The 22,328-nt window shown below is 38.7% G+C and overlaps 1 protein-coding gene across 4 annotated transcripts in view; it reads left to right on the top strand.

The window, feature by feature from the left end:
* Positions 1-15,047: 15,047 nt before the first annotated feature.
* Positions 15,048-22,328, top strand: part of Il12rb2 (interleukin 12 receptor subunit beta 2) — an 81,746-nt gene continuing 74,465 nt past the window's right edge. For 2 of the 4 annotated variants that reach the window (XM_048815166.1, XM_048815168.1), the window contains exon 1: positions 15,048-15,552. The gene's annotated coding sequence lies outside the window, so the exon portion shown is untranslated. The remainder of the gene's footprint in view (positions 15,553-22,328) is intronic. The other 2 variants (XM_015484885.2, XM_048815170.1) reach the window with 2 other exon arrangements.

Below are 22,328 nucleotides of genomic sequence, written 5' to 3'. Positions count from 1 at the left end.
AGAATCCAAAAGCCAGGCTCATATCTAAGATTTCTTTTCTTTCCAAGTCTTGGTCCTGCAGGTTCTCACTGTCTTCCCCAATCATCTGCCAGTTAAGTTTGGATGTAAAAATATGAAATCAGAATCAGCTTCTCAGATACCGACTTTCTCAGGACACACAGACTGGTCCGCTTGTCTTTTGTTTTTGGTTTGTTTTCAATTTTTTTATTTGTTCTTTTTAGATATTATGGTAGAGTGTATTTTGACATATTATACGTCTATGGAGTAGAATGAATCGGACATAACTTTCCTAGGTTCATATGTGAATACACCACCAGCAAAACTCCACTCTAAGAACGGAATCCTAATTAGAGTAAATTACACTGAGGTGTCTTTTGAATGCCTCTTACTACTCCCTCTTGAACACAGAGCCCCGTCACCAGTCTTGGTTTTCTCTAACAGGCAGGAGTCTACCTAGGGACAAGCATGCCTTTCTATAGTTTAGATTTTTTTTTTTTTTTTTTGGCACAGGGCTTGAACTCAGGGGCACTTGACCACTGAGCCACATCCCCAGCCCTATTTATTTATTTATTTTTTTTAATTTAGAGACAGGGCCTCACTGAGTTGTTCAGCACCTTGCTAAAAGACTTTTGTTGAGGCTGGCTTTGAACTTAGATCCTCCTGCCTCAGCCTCCCAAGCCACTGGGATTACAGGTGTGCACCATCATGCCTGGCTATAATTTAGATCTTAAATGTCCCCCCAAAGGCTCAGGTATGAGAGGCTTGGTTCCAAAGTAGTACCATAGGGAGGTAGTAGGACTTTTAAGAGGTGGGACTTACAGAAGGTCTTTAGGTCATTGGGGGCATGATTTTTAAGGGAGCTGTGGGAACCTGGTCTCTTCCTTCCTCTCTTGTTTGTATTCCTTGACATGTGATACAAGCAGTTTTACTTTGTCACACACTACCCCCATGATTTCTTGCCTCACCACAGGCCTAAAAGCAATGGGTCTGCCGAATCTTGGACTGGAACCTATGAAACCATGAGCCAAAACAAACCTTTTCTCTTCATAAGTTAATTATCTCAGGTATTTTTGTTATCACGACAGAAAGCTGACTCTCACATATTTAAAAATATGTCCTCTGAAGAGTTATTGCTTTGAAGACATTTTCCCCATGACCTCTTTGCCAAATCTGTATGTTTTAAGTTAGACCAAGAGCTCTGTCTTAAAGCTGGGTTGTTGGACAGAGCTCAGCTAACAGCATGAATACATCTGTGAGCAGCCTGGTGTGAGAATTCTGCACAACAGCAGCTTGGAGAGTGACTTCATTGGGGGAAGTCACCCCTAAACTTGGGTCCACCTGAATCTCAGAATGTAGCCTTATTGGGGAAGAGGGTCCTTCAGATATAATTATTAAGATGAGGCCATACTATAGTGGGACCTCAATCTAATGACAAGTGTCCTTATAGGAAAGCCACATAGGGACACAGGCATAGATCAGATGGAGCCATAAGCCAATGAGAACCAAGGGCTGGTAACTGAGAGCCAACAGAAACTGGGAAGAGAAAAATGATTTTCCCCTGAAGTCTTCAGAGGGAGCACGACTGGCTTTGAATTCAGACTTCTGGCCTCTGGAACCATGAGAGAATAGTTTCTGTCGTTTGAAGCCACACAATTTGTGGCAATTTGTTATGGCAGCTGTAGGAATGAATACAAACTTAATCATAACTTCTGTCCTTTATAGTATTAAAGCTGAGACACTGTCTGGATTTAATCAGGGGTTTAATTTATAGAGGTGACCGAGTGACCACATGGAGAGGTCAGTGCCATTGAATGCTTTACTCCTCACATTTCCCAAGAGATGGGGTACAGTACCACACAGAGCCTCATGGAGGGGTACCAGGGTTGGTTAGGAGTCCGAAAAGGAGCAAGGGAAGAGCATAACCCAGAACCTTTGTGTGGCTCCATGAGAATCAATGGGTGAAGCATGATAGATAAGGCAGAACGGGCTTAGGATGGGACAGTCTGAATAATTTTATTGGGTTTGGGTTACTGAGATGGTTTCTAGTTGATCAGTGCCTCTCCCTGGGATGGTTTAAGGCAGGGGAAATCCTGGCTTGGTGTAATTATTAAGATGAGGTCATATTATAGTGGGACCTCAATCTAATGACAGGTGTCCACACCATGGAGTCACCACGCCATGCAGATGACTTGGTGGGTGAGGGTTGGATACAGAGGTTCACTGGGGATGTGGACTTTGGTCTGTGTGTGAAAGACATGTTCAGAGGCATGTCCTTTACCATTTCTAGGATTAGCTAGCCTTGGAGGAACAGTCTCTCCCTCAGCCCCAGGATGTCAACCATAAAGATACAGAAAATAACACAGTCAATACGGACATACAGGGAGAAGCAGAAGTAGTGGAAAGGAAAGAATCTTCTTTTCAGTGCCACATTTCTTGAAAGAATAACTCACATTTCATGTTCTCCTCTCATCATTTCTCACGTACTGCTTGGCTTTCTCCCTCTCCTCCTGATGCCAGATCCAGCCTGTACTTGCATTTCTGTCACCTTCCCCAGGAGTCCTTTCCTTTCCACCTGCTCTACATGGTAGAATTGGTCTCGTGTGCATCGATGCTCTTTTTGTACCTGATAGAAACTTGGATCCAACACCTTAAAAATTTCATTGCAAACATTTGCCTAAGTGTGTACTCCCTCTACTAGAATGCACACTGCCAGACCATGAATTTTGTCATTAATGTTTAAATTGTTTCTATCCTTGATGTTTAGAATGGAACAGGGAGTGAGTTCCCAGTAAATCTTGTTTAAATGATGTAGGTGGATGAAGGTTCTCCTCTGAAGCAGAACTGTCTTCTGCTCCTTGGCTGCCAAGGACACCTCCTCCTTCATCCTCACTGATCTTTCTCTTCTTATTTGCCCCCTTCCTCTTACAGTTTCTTGTCAATCTCACTTTTTTTTTTTTAGGTCCATTAAAGGCTATTGTTTCTAAGGGTTCCAAGAAGCCTATAAAATGTCCCTGAGTGTGATTTCATCCATTTTCATATTTTCAGTCACCACACCATGCAGATGACTTCCACGAATGTGTCTAGGTCAGAGTTTCAGGCTATGTAGTCATCCACCTAGGAGACATCCCTACCTCACAGCCCCACACTGCTGCACACTCCACACATACAAAGCTGAACTCATTATGTTCCTCATGGGACATGATTCTCCTTCAAGTTTCTTAATATTCTTCCTTGAGGCATTCTGCTTTTTAGTTCCAGAGTGACTTACTTTAAAAAGAGGATTATGTCGATTTTTTTCAGTCCCTCAGTCGTTCTCTATACCAAACTCTCAAAGCTAACTGCATGATTACATGGACAAGAAACTGCTGGACTAATTAGGTGAAAGCATGTGTTAGTTTTCTGCTAATATAACAAATGCCTGCGTTATCAATTTATAAAGAGAAAAGGTTTCTTCTATTTTGACAAAGTTTCTTGTTCTCAACCTCCCCTCCTTGATGATGAGGATACTACTTTCCTTCTGGCATAGACAGGACATCTTCCATGTGGGGTTTTGTCTCCTGCTTTCAGGAAGAAAAATGGAGAGTCAGAATATGCTTCTTATTCCTGGTGTTTGTTTGTTTTTTTTTTTTAAATGCGTATAACTAAATATATATGAATCCTTATTTCACAGAAATTACTCAAAACTCCCCTAAGCTCAACTGCACATAGACTCCCTCTTGCTTCTTTCTATACAATCCCTGTCTCCATGCATCAACTTTCTCTATACCTTTTTGGGTATGCAAAGTTCCTGTCCATCCTCACAGACCGAGCTAAAGTGTAGCTATCTGTGTCATGCTGATTTTGATTTTGTGAGAATGATTCCCTGATCTCAAGAAATCACATCTCTTTGGATTAATTCTGCAGCGGTGCATAATTTATTTGTTTATTTTGTTTGTTTGTTTGTTTTGGTACTTGGGCTTGAGCCCAGGGCCTCACACATGCTAGGCAAACACTGTACCACCGAGCCACATCCCCAGGCCAGTACTTACATTTTATAACTGTTAGAGATACTTAGGTACCACAAGAAATCAAACTTGTGCTTGAGAGTGGGTAGACAAGGCAAAGAAGGACCTTTTATTTCTGCCAGAAGGGTGTGCTTCAGAACCTGCCTAGCAAGCTTACTGTGGGTGGGCAGTGCGCAGTTCTGCCCTTCACCTTGATTGGAGGACTCTGGGTACAATCTAGGCGATTGGCTAATTTTAAAATTAGGGCGGGCATAGGGAAGGGCTATAATTAAAATGACTACAAACGGCTCCAATTAAGGCTGAATACTATAATCTGAAAATGGACCACCAGACTTTCTATTTCTCACATAACTTACTCTTGCATATGTCATGCTGGTTTTAGACATGAAATATCCACACATATTGACATTCTCTGCCATTGGCACTGTTAGCTGAATGAATGGTTGAACAGCTAAACAAATGTCACAGATGGGCTTTAGGAAGATTAAATTGGCTAGAGAGTGATCAGGAATATAGTACAAAGGCAATGAATTCTAAACTGGGATACTAGTAGTGACAATATAAATACTAAGCATACCAAGATGAAAAGGTTAAAAGGATTTGGTGACCAAGTAGAAGTTTAGAAGAAAGAAAAACCAATTCTAAATCGATTTTGTTCAATTATACACCCCGTTAAAATCCAAAAATGAGAACATTTACTGTGGGGAAAAATTGTACACATACTCATTCACAAAACCTTTTTTTCATATTAAATTGGGAGATTCCTTTCTTAAACATCCTCCATTCAAATTTACAGATCTGTACTTTACAGTTAAGAGATTGGATGGCTTGAAGAAGGGTGGTTCCATGTCCCAACCCATGAACATCTTGAAAACCAGCTGGGTTAGTGAAGTAGAGGATGGTGGAAGTTTTCAGAATACCAAGGAGTTATCCCAGCCACATGTCTAGCAAGTGAATCTCGACTTCTTTACACACAGGCCCTACCAAAATGAAACTGATCAGCACATGAAATGGGTATATACAAAGGAAATCTGTAACTCTAAAAGGCTATTTTTTTTTTTTTTTTTTGGTGGTGGTGCTGGGGATTGAGCCCAGAGCCTTACACATGCTAGGCAAGTGTTGTACTCTGAGTTACATCCCCAACCCATCTAAAAGGCCAATTCAGATTATAAGCCTGAACAAGCTTTGTCCCATGTGAAACTGTATCCTTATGTAAATATAGTCATTCTACTTTCCAATCCCCGGAAACTATGACTGTGTTAAATGACATGAAAAAATAGAATTAAGGGGCTGGGACTGGGGCTCAGCAGTAGCGCACTTGCCTGGCATATGTGAGGCACTGGGTTCAATTCTCAGCACCACATATAAATAGATAAATAAAATAAAGATCTATCAACAATTAAAAAAAATAGAATTAAGGATGCAGGTGGAATTAAGGTTGCTAATCAGTTGACTTTGAGATAGATTATCCAGGGAAGCTGCAAGGAGCTGAAGACAACCCAGAAACCCATCAATACCAGTTATTTTAAAATTTAAAGCTCAGTGGTTAAGCAATTCTGGGTTAAATCCTGATAACAACAACAAAAAAAAAAAATACATACACACACACGCACAAACACATAAATGGCTAACTAAAAGTAGCAATAATGTTTTATAAAACTTACAACATATGAAAGTAAATATATAAAAATAGCACAAAACTATATGAATAAATGTGTATTCTTGCAAAATTATTTGATTATATATGAATTGGTACAAAACTATTTGAAGATAGACTAATGTATAATAACACATATTTGCAAACTATCAGACACAAGAAAAGATGTTGCAAGATATACAGTTTAAAACAACAAAATGAATGCCATATGTCATCTGTTTGGTAAAAATAACAGAAGAAGTAGTGTTTACTATCAGTGATTATGTGGCATGCTGGTGGAAGTGTGGGTTACAACCTGGCATAATCAATTTTAGTGAAGAGATTCCTATCCTTGATCCAACAAGGCACTGGTGAGATCCTGCTACACACAGGTAAGAGCACCATATATTTATGCATATGTATATGCAAGAATATTTTGATTTTGGTGAGTATTTGCATTGTTTGGAACTGGAAAAAACCTGAAAACCTATATGTAAGAGAGTGGTTGACTAAATCCTAGTACATACATCATATAGAATACTTATTGCTATTGCACTCTATGTAGCTATGGAATACATTGTGTAGAATACTTGTAGAGTTACAGCTATTGTCCATGTTAAGGCAACGAAATTTATTATGTGGTAAAGGAAAAGACATATGTATAGATAGACACAGAGATACAATAGCTCCATCTGTTTACATATAGAATATTTATATATTCTATATTACTTAAATATGGAAAACCTATATGCTTTCGTGTATCTGGAAAGGCATAAAGAGAGATAGAAGGGGCTGGGGATGTGGCTCAAGCGGTAGCGTGCTCGCCTGGCATGCATGCGGCCCGGGTTCGATCCTCAGCACCACATACAAACAAAGATGTTGTGTCTGCCGAAAACTAAAAAAATATAAATATCAAAAAATTCTCTCTCAGGGGCTGGGGATGTGGCTCAAGCAGTAGGGTGCTCGCCTGGCATGCGTGCGGCCCGGGTTCCATCCTCAGCACCACATACAAAGAAAGATGTTGTGTCCGCCAAAAAATAAAAATAAATAAATAAATATTTTAAAAAAAAATTCTCTCTCTCTCTCTCTCTCTCTCTCTCTCTCTCTCTCTCTCTTTCTCTCACACTCTTTCTAAAAAAAAAAGAGAGAGAAGGAAAATTGTTGAAATTTGGTGCTACTTATAGTGTTTGGTAGAAAGGGATGCTTAAATGAGTTTCTTCCTGTATTCAATTTAGCTGAGGTCCTACAGGCCCAAATCAAAACACTTTAGCATGTGTCTCACACAGATAGTAGTGCTTTGTAACAGTGACATCTGGTGCCTCACGTTGTCCTCCTGTTTTAAGCAGAACATTCATTATCCTTGTTCCACAATTTCACATGCTGGGTAGAGGATGGGGTGCAGGTAACAAGTGTGTTTTAGTTTTGGGTCATGAACCCAGGAGAGCCCTGTCTGACTAGGAAGTAAAGCCTGGCTCTGAGCTGGAGTCAGTGACTGAACCGGACTCTGGATTGTCTCACGTGGGAAATCAGAGAGAATTTACTATGGTTAAGAAACGTGGAGCAAAGGAATAGTTGGGGTCTAGGAGAGTGGAATGCAGAAAAGGATGTTAATGCTGACCAAAAACCCACATCCCACAGTACTCTTCACACTTGCACTGAGATGTGAGATGGGGGAGGGAGAGAGAAAATGGGAGATATAGCCCACGGGTAGGGTGCTTGTATTTCCTAGAACTAGTATTTCCTAGAAAAGGCCTAGCATGTGTGAGGCCCTGGGTTTGATTCCAGCACCACAAAAGCAAAAAAAAAAAAAAAAAGAATACATGTACGATTTTACTATTTTTGAGAAATTTTACTATTTGTGAGAAATTTGCTTGTATGTGAATTGCTCTCCTCTTTGTTAACCTACCAAGTTTTGTATCACCAACACTTCTACCTTAATGGCCAGATGATTGTCATTGGGTCACAAGATCCCTGAATCCCATAACACCTGTGTTTACACTGAGCTGCTGAGAGGAGCAGAGCCAGTTTGTGAACCAAGTTCTTATGGTGCAGGAACCTGTGTCCTTCGGTGTTTAAAATGTGTCTCAATCTCTCAGTTTACTCTTTACCCTTTATTTTTATTTAGCAGGGCCTGTGGCAATCTAAAGACCTTTTGCAAATGCATTGTTCCTCTCTGAGACATGACATTTTCCATGTGGCTTGTCCATCTATAAGAGGTGTCTATGCCTGCTCAATGTCCATTGAGAAGTTAGATTATGTTTTGAGAATATTAAGGGTTCACCAGAATCTAAGAATCTAACATGGTATGTATAATAAACCTTTTCAATGCACAATAAGTATATTTAAGGATTATACTGATTTCCTTTAACACTTTGGAATGATGAATCAAATTAATAAGTCAGTGAAAACTGTTGAAAATTAAACTTGCAGAAAATGAGGCAGGAGGGATGAACAATTACTCTTGGATGCAGTCCCTTCATTGTAAGTAAAAGGTTAAAATCATGTTAACTTCTTGCCAAGTTTCATGGGTAGCAGCACTCACCTGATGCTGAAATCTCTCTGTTGGCCACCACCTCTTACTATTTATCCTAAGTGACATTTAGGCAGGATACATCTCAGTTACTCAGAGAACAGTGTGAGTAAGTATTTTCAAGGTGGTTAGTATCAACAATGAGCCAAAGTAGACCTTTAAAGGGGTGGAAATGGAAACCAAACTAGTATTTCCTAGAAAAGGCTCTGTCACTGTCACTGTGGTTATTCGCATCACTGAATTTTTGATTTGCAAAGGCCTTCATCTGTGCAGAAGCCTGTATCCACCCATAGACTTAAAAATCATCACCCCCAACAAACACAGTTGACATCTTGGTTTATGGGATCTGGCTCTCTTGTTTCGCTAGGACTTCTTTGCTGCCTTTGTTCTTCAGAAAGCACAGAACCAAGAGCTGCTTTTTTGTTTTATTTTTTGTTTTCTTGGATTTTGGGGTTTTTTTTGGGGGGGGAGAGTGGCTGTTGCTTGTTCTTCCTCACTAGTCAGGTAACCACAGGCCACTTCCATGTCTCTATTACTCAAAGTCCTGAGGAAGAAAAGGAATAGAATGGAAAGAGGAAAGTAAAGAGGTCTTTACAGATGGAAGGGTCACTGACTTACAACAACTATATATAATTTTCCAATTGTTTTTTAAGTTGTAGATGGACACAACACCTTCATTTTATTTATTCATTTTTATGTGGTGCTAAGGATCGATCCCAGTCCCTCACACATGCTAAGAAAGTGCTCTGCCTCTGGGCCACAATGCCAGCCCTCCAATTACCTTTTAACTGTTCAAAGTTTTGAAGATTCAACAATACCAAACTTTGATCAAAGAGAACAAGGTATCTCCACAAAAAGTCAATTCAGTTTAATAAATGTTTATTGAGCTACCTGTCCCGTACCACTCATGCACCAGGTGATGGAGATAAGGGAGTAAGCAAAACACATGGGATCCTTGTGCTCATGGAGCTTATAATCCAGGCAGCATTCAGTATAAGAGAACTACTATTAACAGTAACACAAATGTTCCCTCAACATGAACCCTGCCTGGAATGGTCTGAAGGCATGACAGTTCTTCTAATAATATTTACATAAGATTAGTTATCTTCTGACTTCTTGAAAAAAAGAGAACCAAAGAAGGCTATCATTGTTATCTGAATCTTATTGTATTCTCACAATTATTTACTGTGCTTGCTTAAAAATCAGAGTCCAGTCCTGCTCCAGTATCTCTCATCTGACCCCCACAGAGAAAATGCCTCAGAGGTATTTGGAACACCATCTAGTGTCTGACTGAGCAATTTTGTAAGATGCTGTAGATAAAACTTAGTAGAGCAGGGATCTTTCATCATTTTAGATTATGTACTCCTCCAATTAAAAAAAAAGGTTTTTAAGAATATATCCTACATATGCATGAATATACATACACATCTGAATATGGTCATACATAAAAATATAAATTGAAACTAAAAATAACATGGAATAAAATATATGTTTGAATAATTACTTTATGAACAAAATAAAAGGCTTTCTTCTCCCTTAAAATTATTGAAAAAGAATCTGATCCATAAATTATGCAAACTCATTATTAACCTTTGGCTCCCATAATCTTATTCTGATTTCAATCAGTTGTTCTTTCTAAATAATCAGAAGCCATGCCTAATGGCGTTTTTGTTTGTTTGTATGTTTGTTTAACAAGGGTTCAAAATCCACTGAACTGCTCAATTAAAAGACTAGATTTCGAGAGGTATGTGAGATTGGACTCACTACTATAAAAGTTATTAAAAACAAATCAAAGTAAGTTAATAATGTTAGCCTCTAGGAATAACATTGCTGTTGATCCTGTGTAGACTCAGTGAATCAATGAGCAAGCTCATTTTTTCACATTAAAAATTGAGTCCTTTGCACACAAGTAAATAACATATTATGATAAATATTTATTACAATAAATTGTACTTCATTTAACTCTAGATAACACAACTGTCATACCATTGTAATCAAGTAATTGTGTTAGATATGTATATATTCTTTCAGAGAATGTTGTGCAAGTTTTTGTATTTTTCTTTGTTTCAATTGTTTACTAAAATGTAGTCTTATTTCTATTAAACAAAATTTGGCCAAAACAAGAAAAAAAAAATATGGAAACAAGAGAGTAAATTGTTTCCAAGGTTTTTTTTTTTTTTTTTCCTTTTTTCTCCCTCCCCACTTTTCTTGTTCTTTCTTTTCCTTTTCTTTTTTTTTTTTTTTTTGTACTGGGGATTGAACCCAGGAGCACTTTTACCACTGAGCTACAACCCCAGTCCTTTTTACTTATTCATTTTTTTTTTATTTTAAGAGGGTCTCCCTAAATTACTTAGGGCCTCCCTAAATCACTGAGGATGACCTGGAACCGCTATCCTCCTGCCTTAGCCTCTAGGATTACAGGGATTATGGGTGGGCACCACTGTACCCAGTGTTCCAAGATTTTTTAAGCTTTCTTTTTTGTAAGTGGCAAGCTGAGATAATTATCAGCAAGAAAAACACAATGGCAAGGTTTTGAAATACTTGGACTTTTTTCCCCCCTTTTATTGGTTCTTTTTAGTTATGTATAACATTAGGATTCATTTTGACCTAAGTATAAAATCATGGAGTATAATTATTCTCAGTTCCCAGGACTTCCCCTTTCCCTTCCCTCTAGTCTACTGATCTTTTGCATATTTACCTATAGTTTTTTTTTTTTTAATTAGTATCTTGTGGACGTACATGATGGTGAGATTTACTGTGGTATATTCACATGTGGTACATAGGAAAGTTAGATCAGATTCATTCCACTGTCTTTCCCAATCCCATCCTTCCTTCCTTCCGCCTCATTCCTCTTCTTCTACTCCACTGATCTTTCTTCTATTTTTATCCGCCCCCCCACCCTTATTTTGGTGTAGCTTTCACATGTTAGAGAACATTCAATCTTTGACTTTTGGGGACTGCCTTATAAACTACTTCTTTTAAAATGTTCTATTTAGAACCTACAAAATGAGAGAAAATCTTTGACATCTGCACCTCAGCTAGAGTATTAATATCTCTCTCTCTCTCTCTCTCTCTCTCTCTCTCTCTATATATATATATATATATATATATATATATATATATATATATATATATAAACTCAAAAAACTTAGTACCAAAAAAAAAAAAAAAGACACAATAACCCAGTCAATAAATGGGCAAAGTAACTGAACAGACACTTCACAGAAGAAGAAATATGATTGGTTAACAAATATATGAAAAAAAGTTCAACATCTCTAGTAATTAGAGAAATGCAAATTAAAACTACACTGAGATTTCATCTCACTCCATTCAGAATAGCAATTACCAAGAACACAAGTAATTAATAAATGGTAGGTTCACTCATACACTGCTGGTGGGACTGCAGAGTGGGGTGCAACCACTCTGGAAGGCAGTATGGAGATTCCTCAGAAAACTTGGAATGGACCATCATATGACCCAGTTATCCCACTCCTCGGTATAGGACTTAAAATCAACATACTACAGTGATGCAACCGCATCAATGTTTATAGCAGCTCAATTCACAATAGCTAAGCTTTGAACCAACTTTCAACAGATGAATGGATAAAGAAAATGTGATATATATACACAATGGAATATTCCTCAACCATAAAGAAGAATAAAATTATGGTCTTTGTTGGAACTGGAGACTCATGCTAAGTGAAATCAGCCAACCCCAAAAAACCAAGAGCTGAATATTCTCCCTGATAGAGAATGCTAACACACAATGAGGGGTAGGGGAGGGGAATAAAAATACTTTGACTTAGACAAAGGGGAATGAAGGGAAGGGAGGGGGGTATGGGAATAGGAAAGACAGAATGAATTGGTCTTTCCTATGTTCGTATATGAAAACACAACCAGTGTAACTCCACATCATGTGCAACCACAAGAATGGGAAGTTATACTCCATGTGTGTATAATAGATTTTACTGTCATGTATATCTAAAAAGAACAAATAAAATTTAAAAAATAAAAATAATAAAGGTGCTGAAGTTGTGACTCAGTGGCAGAGCGCTTGCCTAGCACATATGAGGCCCTGGGTTCGATCCTCAGCACCACATACAAATGAATAAATAAAATAAATGTATTGTGTCCAATTACAAAACAAATATTTTTAAAAATTTTAACAACAACAAAAAATATTCTCTTTAGCTGAGTGCAGTGGCACACACCTTTAATCTTAGCTACTCAGGAGGCTGAGATAGGAGGATCATAAGTTCAAAGCTAACCTCAGCAACTTAGTGAAATCCTAAGTAACTTAGCAAGACTCTGTCGCAAAATCAAAAAAGGGGAGGGTGCTGGGGATGTGGCTCGGTGGTTAAGCACGCCTGGATTTAACACCAAATAAAAAATATTCTATTTATAACTTCTTCTCACTTGGTGTTAATATAATCTGAAAGGGCAAAAAAAGAACTAGTGAGTTTGGGGGGTTTTCAACACTATTTTTATAAAAAATTTCTTAGATACATTACAGAGGTAAATAATGTATTATTGAGAATTATATATCATCACAGAAAAACTTAGCAAGTTTAGAATATTTTTTTTCTTGAAAAATACTTTACACATTTTTTTTAGTTGTAGATGGACCTAATAACTTGATTTTATTCATGTGGTGCTGAAGATGGGATCCAGTACCTCACACATGTTAGGCAAGTGCTCTACCACTGAGCTACAACCCTATCCCCAATAACTCACTTTTAACCAACTCTTTTAATTTTGTTACAAATGATTTTCACAATAATGTACCATCTTGTTACAAAGTAGTATTGATTCTATAATTTGAAAGTTACTTGTTTCAAATTATTTACATAGACAAATTACTGAAGAATGTAAACTACAGTATGTCAAAATCTCAGAATTTGTACACTGTCAATCATAAGACATACATGTTCATATTTAAGGTCTCCTAAATTACAGGAGGTCTTAAGTTACTTCCTGAGCAGTACGGTGAGGCCATTGTCCTTAGGTTAGGCAGGGCAAGTTCAGCAAACCCGGACTGGACTCAGTGGTTTGGAAGAATACTACAGAGACAATGGGGTGGGGTGTGGGGAGCTACTGTTTTAAGAAATGCTGCCTAGTAGTAACACTAGTAGTAGTCACTGGGGATGGCACTGAGTGAAACAAGCGGTCAGGAGTGATGGGCTCTAAAAGTGAATATATATCAAGAAAATTTTTACAAATTTATTTGATTTAGCTATGCCTTTCTTTCGAATGTACATGAACAATGGATAATAAACAGGAGTCTAAATAAACCTAAAAAGAATATTTCAATAAATATAACAATTTTAAAAGGTTCTTAGTGATGAGAAAATGTTGTGCCATAATTTATGAGACAGTTCTTACCTGTACATGATGGTATGTTTTATGACCAATCAATTCCCAGATTCAATGAAATAATGTTGCAAGGGCGCCGCTGCCACTCCCCACATTGTGTCCCTCTTCAGAACCGCACTACTATTTATGGCTGGTGTCAAGTTAACTCTTAAAGGTTAATTTCTTTCTTGTTCTTTTTTGGATTTTTAAAATTTTTTTAAATTTTTATTTTTTATTTGTTTTAATTAGTTACACATGACAGTACAATGATCTTGACATATCATACATTTGAATCAAATGGGGTATAATTTCTCATTTTTCTGAGTGTATAGGTTGCAGAATCACATTGGTTATACAGACACGAATATACATACAGCAATACTAGTGTCTATTTATTCTGCTGCCCTTGCTATCCCCCTTTCCCCTCCCTTCCCCTCCCATCACTTCTCTCTACCCAATCTAATGTGACACACTTCTTTTTTTCCCCTCACATCTTTCTACATGTAATCTGTATAACGATGAGGGTCTCCTTCCATCTTCCATGCAATTCCCCTTCTCCCTCCCACCTCTCTTCCCTATTTAGTGGTAATCTTCTTTTCATGTTCTTCCTCCCTATCTCATTTTGAGTTACTCCCCTTATATCATAGAAGACATTTGGCCTTTGTTTTTTAGGGATTGGCTAACTTCACTTAGCATAATCTGCTCTTATGCCATCCATTTCCCTGCAAATGCCATGATCTTGTTATTTTTTAGTGCTGAGCAATATTCCATGGTATATAAACGCCACTTTTTTTAATCCATTCATCCATTGAAGGGTATCTAGGTTGGTTCCACAGTCTAGCTATTGTGAATTGTGCTGCTATAAACTTTGATGTGGCTGTGTCCCTGTAGTATGCTGTTTTTAGGTCTTTTGGGTATAGTCCGAGAAGGAGAATAGCTGGGTCAAATGGTGGTTCCATTCCCAGCTTTCCAATGAATCATGCATTTTATCCGATCATAATGGAATGAAATGGGAAATCAACGATAAAATAAGGAAGAAAAATTCCTACATCACTTGGAGAATAAACAATATGCTACTGAATGAACAATGGGTTACAGAAGACATCAAGGAGGAAATTAAAAAATTCTTAGAGATAAATGAAAACACAGACACAACATATTGAAATCTATGGGACACTATGAAAGCAGTACTAAGAGGAAAATTCATTGCATGAAGTTCATTCCTCAAAAAAAGAAAGCCAACAAATAAATGATCTCACACTGCATATCAAAGCCCTAGAAAAAGAAGAGCAAATCCACAACCAATGCAGTAGAAGGCAAAAAATAATTAAAATCAGAGCTGAAATCAATGAAATCGAAATAAAAGAAACAATTGAAAAAATTGACAAAACTAATTTCTTTCTTAATTGTTTGAAAGCAAATACAGATGAAAGTTCTTCCCTCATCCCAGTGGGTGGTCTTGCACTCTGCTGGCTCTAGACCAGGGCGCTAGGGGGAGGTAAGAGCTGGGCGGTCCTGAGAGCTTAGAGGAAGAACACCTCGGGGAAACTTCTCTGGAGGAGTGCCGCCAAGAGTGCCACTGCTCCCAGGCGGTGGGAGCCCAAAGCAAGAGTGTCTCCATTATCCTATCTTGCTGTGCGCTGACTCGATGAGTCAGTCTGCGCTGTCTCATGACACAGGCTGGATTACCCACATTTTTAATGCAGTGTGCAGAGAGAATTACCTTGCTCAAGGCGACACAAGCACAGCCCACAAGTGGCGGAATCCCCCGCCTCCTCTTGGACAGCTAGCGGGGACCACAGGTCCGGGCTGCACGCCCCGCAGCTGGACTATTCAGCAAGTTTCCTTCTGATAGGTGGCCGCGGCCATCGCTGCCACCCAGTGCCCCCACCGGGAGGCTTGGTGGCCAGCACCGCCTGAGAGCGGGAGCTGGCAGTAGGGGCGCACCAAAGGCCACTGCGGGAGACACGTGAGACCAATAGCATCCGGACCGCCGGGTCTGCGCCGGCGCTGGCCACTGTTAGAGCGCAGTGAGTACCCAGGGAATGGCTTGGGGGTGGAGAAGGCGCTGGGGATCCCAGGTCCAGTCCAAGCCGGGTATCTAAATACCCTCTGGGCTTGCCTCTCCCCGGGGGATTTGGGTGGCATTCTCGCTTATGGCCCTAATCCTTTGAGCACTGATGTTCTCTCATGGGGGCTGGTTTAAAGTTTGGCTACATGGAGAAGGGGCTCTCAGACTGAGCCTCTGAGGCATTTGCTGGGACAGAGCACAGAGTAGTAGTGCACTCCAAAGCATGAAGCAGAGGACTCCCCTCAGGGGCCAGCCTTACTCCATCCCCACAGGCGTGACTCCTTGCTTTGTAAGGAATTTCATGTCTGTACAATTAGATCTAGGTTTTACAATTACTAACCCAAATACAAGATTTTCCCAAGTATGTCTGAAGAACAAGGAATAGTCAGTCTTTTTTATTTTTTTTTTTTTAAACTCTGGTTAATTGTTATAATCTGCTAAGTATGTGCCCTATGTGGAAGAGCTTCTACTGTGTCCCTGACCCTTGGGTATACATTGCTAACCTATATAATAATTCTTTAAAAACCCAGTGAAGGGGCTACTGGTATTCCCATTTTGCAGATGTGGAAACTTGAGCACACAGATAGTGAATTCCAAATTTTATGTTCCTTTGACTTGTAACTCTAGTTCATAACATTATATCTACACCCGCATGAGCACACAAATACTATATTCACTTTCTCCATTTACAAAGAATGTACACTACTACCCTATTTCTCTGTGCAATTCAGAACTGAGAGAATTATAGTATCTAAAAGCCATTTATATTATAGTATTATAGTATATAAAATTATATTATCTAAAATCAATTATAGTATCTAAAAGCTACTAAAAGTATAGTATCTAAAAGCTACTATCAATTATAGTATCAATTATAGTATCTAAAATCCATCTCTTCTCCCATTCCAATGCAAAATTCTCTGTTCATTACTATCATTCATTAGGCACAGCAAGCCCTGGGAGAGTTTGCAAAGTGCTGTTATTGTGTGTCACAGTTGTTGAATATCACCATGGTTAGATAGGACAGTAAATTTCCAAATGCTTCAGATTCTGATCTTAGTATTCATTCTTAGAATGAATTTTAGTATGAAAAAAAAAATTTCTAAAGCACAGGTGTGGGTTTTAAAGGAGAAGAATCCTCATGCAGTAAATGTTGCATATCATTTATCAATGTGACTTTATTTTTTAATTACTGCACATGCTTTGTTTTCTAGCACATCATTTCTCACCCTTATAATTGCACTCACAGCACTGCTGTCAACACTTACATATAAATTTGTGCAAACTAACCTGGAAAGAAAGTCAAATCCGGGGCTGGGATTGTGGCCCAGCGGTAGAGCGCTCGCCTAGCACGGGCAGGACCCAGGGTTCAATCCTCAGCACCACATAAAAATAAAGACATTGTGTTGTGTCCATCTACACCTAAAAAATAAATATTAAAAAAAAAAAGAAAGTCAAATCCCCCAAGAAGTCTTGGATAGTTTAGTCTTTGAAGTTTCTAGCACTCTCTACTAGAATTTGCTGGTAACAATGTTTGTCCTTGTTGTTTTCAAATACAAATATGTATTGAATGTCTATCATATTCAATTCATTTGCTGGACACTAGTAAAAGTAAAGAAATATAAGACCCAGTTTCTGTCCTTGAAGAGTTAGAATAGGCATTTGGCATGAAGTCAGAGAATTGGAATCTCTTCATAGTAAAACAGATGAATGGGTCAAGAGCAGAGCTGTTTAAGTTAATTCTAACAATGTGCTTGAAAATTAAGTGATATTGTCCTTTTCATTATCATCATCAAAATAGCAATGATAATGATTGAGCTCTCACTATGTACCAGGCACTATGCTGAGAGCTTCCCAAGTAATCCTTGAAATAATCCTGTGAAGCAGATGCTAATTTTATTCCCTTTTTACGATGAGGAAACTTAGGCTGAGTGATTACATGACTGTCACAAGCCACGCAGCTAGAATTATTGAGAGCTGAGACTTGAATGTCCTGGCCAGGTCCTCTGCTCATCTCATTACTGCTCCAGTTGCTCAGCAGGCTCTTGTGGAAGTTGGGACTGGGATGATGGGAGTACAGATGGTTCAATTCATCTTCATGTGGGTCACTTTGTGGCATCAGCATGGAGCACTGTGGGTTGCTGAGAATAAATGAGGAGTGCGAGCCAATTCCCACAGAATTTAGATGGACAGAAAGGGAAAGCTGGTGAGATCAGCAAACATCAAGAGTGAATTTTCAACCCAGGCATGGTAGTACATGCCTATAATCCCTGCAGTTCAGGAGGCTGAGGCAGGAGGTTTGCAATTTCAAAGCCAGCCTCAGTAACTTCGAGAGACTCTGTGTCAAAATAAAAAATAGAAAAGGGCTGGGGATGTCAATGGTAAAGCCCCTCTGGGTTCGATCCCTAGTAAACACTTCCCCTCCCCTCAAAAAAAAAGTGAATTTTCAAAAGGAATTGAGAGGAAGGGAGGAAGAAAGGTCATGGGAAGTATTGGGGAATAAAATCTACCAAATTATGCTATGTCCATGTAAAAATACACCACAGTGAATCCCACTTTTTTAAAAAAAAAAGTTTTAATTTCTCAGGTGATCACGGAGTAAAAAGAGAAGCATGGCATATTGTTCTAATCTAACTCTGAATTTATTCCTGGTTTTCTATGTTATCTTGGTCACCTTGCAGATTTTTCCCCCTATAGTATAGTGAACCAAATGTTAATAACTGAGTTATAGACTCTATATTGTGATAAATTGATAATAAAGATCAGAAAAGAGATTAAGATTAGAAATATTGGGCTGAAGATTTAGCTACAAAGTAGAGCACTTGCTTAGCATATGCAAGACTCTGGGTTCTATCCTTCAGCACTGCAAAAAAAAAAAAAAGAATATTAATTAACATTCATTTTGCAATGATATGCAGGAAAAGAAACACATTAACATCAAGCAGAGATATTGAGATGTGCAGAAACTTCAGCTGAATTCCTAATTTACATGAGAAACCTTGTGGGGTGGTCATTAATCTTAGCTTTTTTGCTTGATTTTTTTACCCCCTTCCCAAGTGTGCTTCCAGTTATCTTATGATAATTATGCAACTCCTGCAAAACTCTCAAAACAATGCAACTATAATATGCTTCAATATTTTTAAATGTTTTTAGTACATTATAGTTAGACATAATATTGGAATTTATTTTGACATAATTATGCATGCATGAAATATAATTTGGTCAACTGGTATGATGGCACATTCCTGTAATCCCAGCAACTTGGGAGGCTGAGGCAGGAGAATTGCAAGTTCAAAGCCAGCCTGAACAATTTAGTGAGACCCTAAGAAACTTAACAAGACCCTGTCTCAAAATAAAAAAGGGCTACGAATGTGGCTCAGTGGTTAAGTGCCCCTGGGTTCAATGCCTGGTACCAAAAATAATAATAATAATAATAATAATAAAAAGAAAGAATAGAAGTATAATTTGTCTCATTTCAGTCCCCAGCACTTTTCCCTCTTTCTCCTCCCCCTGTTCTCCTTTCTCTATTCTACTGGTCTTTCTTCTACTTATTATTTTTTAAATTGGTGCTTCATAGATATACATAAAGGTGGCATTCACTGTGGCATATTCATATGTGTGCATAGCATAATTTATCCAATTTCATTCCATGGTGCTTAAATATTTTTAATGCTGCATAGTGCTTTATGAAAAGACAGAGATTGATGTTACAAAGTTGATGTTACTATTCTCCATTAGGCACAACAAGCCCTGGGAGAGTTTGCAAAATGCTGTTATTGTGTGTCACGGTTGTTGAATATCATCATGGTTAGATAGGACAGTAAATTTCCAAATGCTGCAGACTCTGATCTTAGTATTCATTCTTAGAATGAATTTTAGTATGAAAAAAAATTTCTAAAGCACAGGTGTGAGTTTTAAAGGAGACAAAACTTTCCCGGATTTCACAATACCAGAGATCCAAAGGTCAATTTCTTAGCAAGACCGTACAACGCCATAATCTACAAATAAAGACGTGTAAACTGAGGATGTCAAAAGAGAGAACTTTCCAATAAAGAAGGAAAGTAATGGAAGAGATTTAATTTTCTCAATAAGTATTGATTGCTTTGTGTTATTTGTTTGTTTTGTTTTGAGATGAGGGGTCTCGACATGTTGCCAAGCTAGCCTTGAACTCCTGGGCTTAAGAAATTCTCCTGCCTCAGGGTCCCTGGGCACACACCATTTTTAAAGCAAGAAAAGGTAGCTCTGAAATGTAAAGTTACTTTCCTGACACAGGTAGAAGTGGAGGAACCAGGGATGGCATCAGGTCTTACATCCCAAAACGCCATGCTCTTTCCAGTACATCATCCTTCCTGGTAGGAGATGGCTTATGTTATCTATAGTTCTATTAAAATGCAGAGAGAGAAAATTGAGGAGGCTGGATTTTGAAAAATTGTTTGAACAAGTGCTGTGAAAGCTAATCAGAGAAAAAAAAGAACACATCAAATACTATCAGTTGATTTGAAAGTGCCTTGTTTAAGACTCCCTGTCTTGCTTCTTTTTTCTTTCTTTTCCTCTTATTAATCTGTTGGAGGGATGCTTGTTCATTTTCTAAGGTGGCTCACAGTAAGTACCAAGGATTCAGTGATGAGTTGGGGCAGGATAAGATTCCCTAATTTATTTCAAATATGATTTGTTTATACGCAAGATTTCAGGAGCCTATCAATTATGTCAAGTGTGATTTATCCAAAATGGAAATAAAGAAAACTAGAATTGACAGAAAGAACATTACAGCAAGTCAGAAAAGAAGGCAGAAAAGGGTAAGGGAACTACATGTAAGAAAAATGATAAAGAGATATGAAGAGGTAAAGGAGAAAATATGCTAAAATTAAAAAAAAAAAAAAAAAGTTTAAAAGTCTCCTGAATTTGAGCAAGAAAGAAATTTTCTGTCCTTGGGTAAAATTAAAAAGAAACCTCAGAACTACAAACACTTACCAGTGAGATAAGAGAAAACTTAAGGGAGCCCCAGCAGCTACAAAGAAAGGAAAACATGTGTATAAAACTCAGCTGGGGAGTCGGGGGCTGGGATTGTGGATCAGCGGTAGAGCGCTTGCCTAGCACGGGTGCGACCCGGGTTCGATTCTCAGCACCACATAAAAAATAAAGGCATTGTATTATGTCCATCTATCTACAAAAAAAAAAAAAACAACAAAAAAAAAAAAACGCAGCTCCAGTCAACCATGTTTGTACCACTGGGTAGAGGGGGAGGGAGAGGTAGTTGATGTGGTATTGCTTTCCTTCCCCTTTAAACCATTTCACATACCATGAAAGGGCAGAATTGATGATGAAGCCCATGTTATGGCTTGTTAGATTTTCCATCACATGGTGGGCTCAGAAAAATAAAAAGGAGATAATGCTTCAGTCAGAAGACTGTTTTTTTTTATAACCTAGATCAAGAAAAGCCATAGAGAAAAGCGTGGCTCAGTGACCAAGCTGTGAATTAGCTACTGGGCAGGTTTGATTTGTTCTGTCCCTATATTGCAATAGATAATTAGATGTTTACATATTATATATGTGTACAGGATTTTGTTGCTTGATCCTTTTTTGAAGGAGGTGGGTATCAAATGATAAAACTTTCTGAAGATTATATGCCTTAGGCATAGTAAATGATTTACCTGAGGGGTGACACAAAGATTGTTTGTAATTTTCAGAGTCCCAGAATGTAATAGATCAACAGAATATCACATTAGTATTAGTGGTCGCTTTAAGATTAGCATTATTTGTCTTTTGCAGCCATTATTGCCACTAAGAAGCAGCCTCCCATGCTAGAAGCAATACTGGATTAGAAATTAGGGGATCTAAATTCTGATGTGGATTCGGCTATCAACTCGATCTTAGACAAGTACCCTCTTTTCTCTAGGTGTCCATTATCCATCTGTAAAATAGGGAAGGTGGAATAGATGACCTCCAAAGTGCAGCTTTATAATGATCTACCACCAGTAAACCATATCTGTACATAACTTTGCAAACAAGAAGGGACGAATTTTGTTCCCTGCCTCCCTAAGTCTACTAGTCATTAGCAGCTTAGCAGCTTGCATCTGTGAGAGAGCCAGACTTGCTGCATGATCAGAACAATCATTTGGTAGTTCTGTGGTAGCCCAGACAGAAATATCAGTTATGGGGAGGGAAAGAGACAGCAGGGGCTAGTGGGTGCCATCTAACCTCTGAGGTCCCTTCTTTATTGCCTAACATACATTTTCCCCCTACTCTAACAAATCACTGAAAGTCATAAATGATTTAGGAAAGAAATGCTAAGCAGGACTCAGGAGAAAATAGGAAGTGGCCTCAGTAGAGACTATACTCTGTGGCAAGTATTCGCAGGGGCCCATGACACTGGCAGGGTAGTCCAGGCGGTGTCATTATGTCTGTTGCAGGATTAAGGAAAGGGTGCCTTCGCAGCTGGTAGCACTCAATGGGATGAGACTTGCTGCCATTTTCCCTTGAACTTAACATGGTGCTACAGAAGCAAGCTAACCTAGAAGCACAAAGCATTCCTGCCCACGTGAAATTTTCACCCGTGGAAAAAAACAAGAATTGTGTTGTTTTGTTTTCCTAGCCGTGTGCAGACAGTTTTGAAGCAGCTGCATGTTCTGTGCTTCTTCGGGAGCACAGTGTGGGGGGGGTTTAGGGGGCGTGGGTTAGGGGGTTGGCCGCCGCCCTCCTGCCAGCTTGGTGTGGTTCCCACCCACCCCCACCCTC

Source organism: Marmota marmota, unplaced genomic scaffold, assembly GCF_001458135.2.
Source record: "Marmota marmota marmota unplaced genomic scaffold, marMar, whole genome shotgun sequence".
Taxonomy (NCBI): Eukaryota; Metazoa; Chordata; class Mammalia; order Rodentia; family Sciuridae; genus Marmota; species Marmota marmota.
This window is presented reverse-complemented; position numbering and strand designations above follow the sequence as displayed.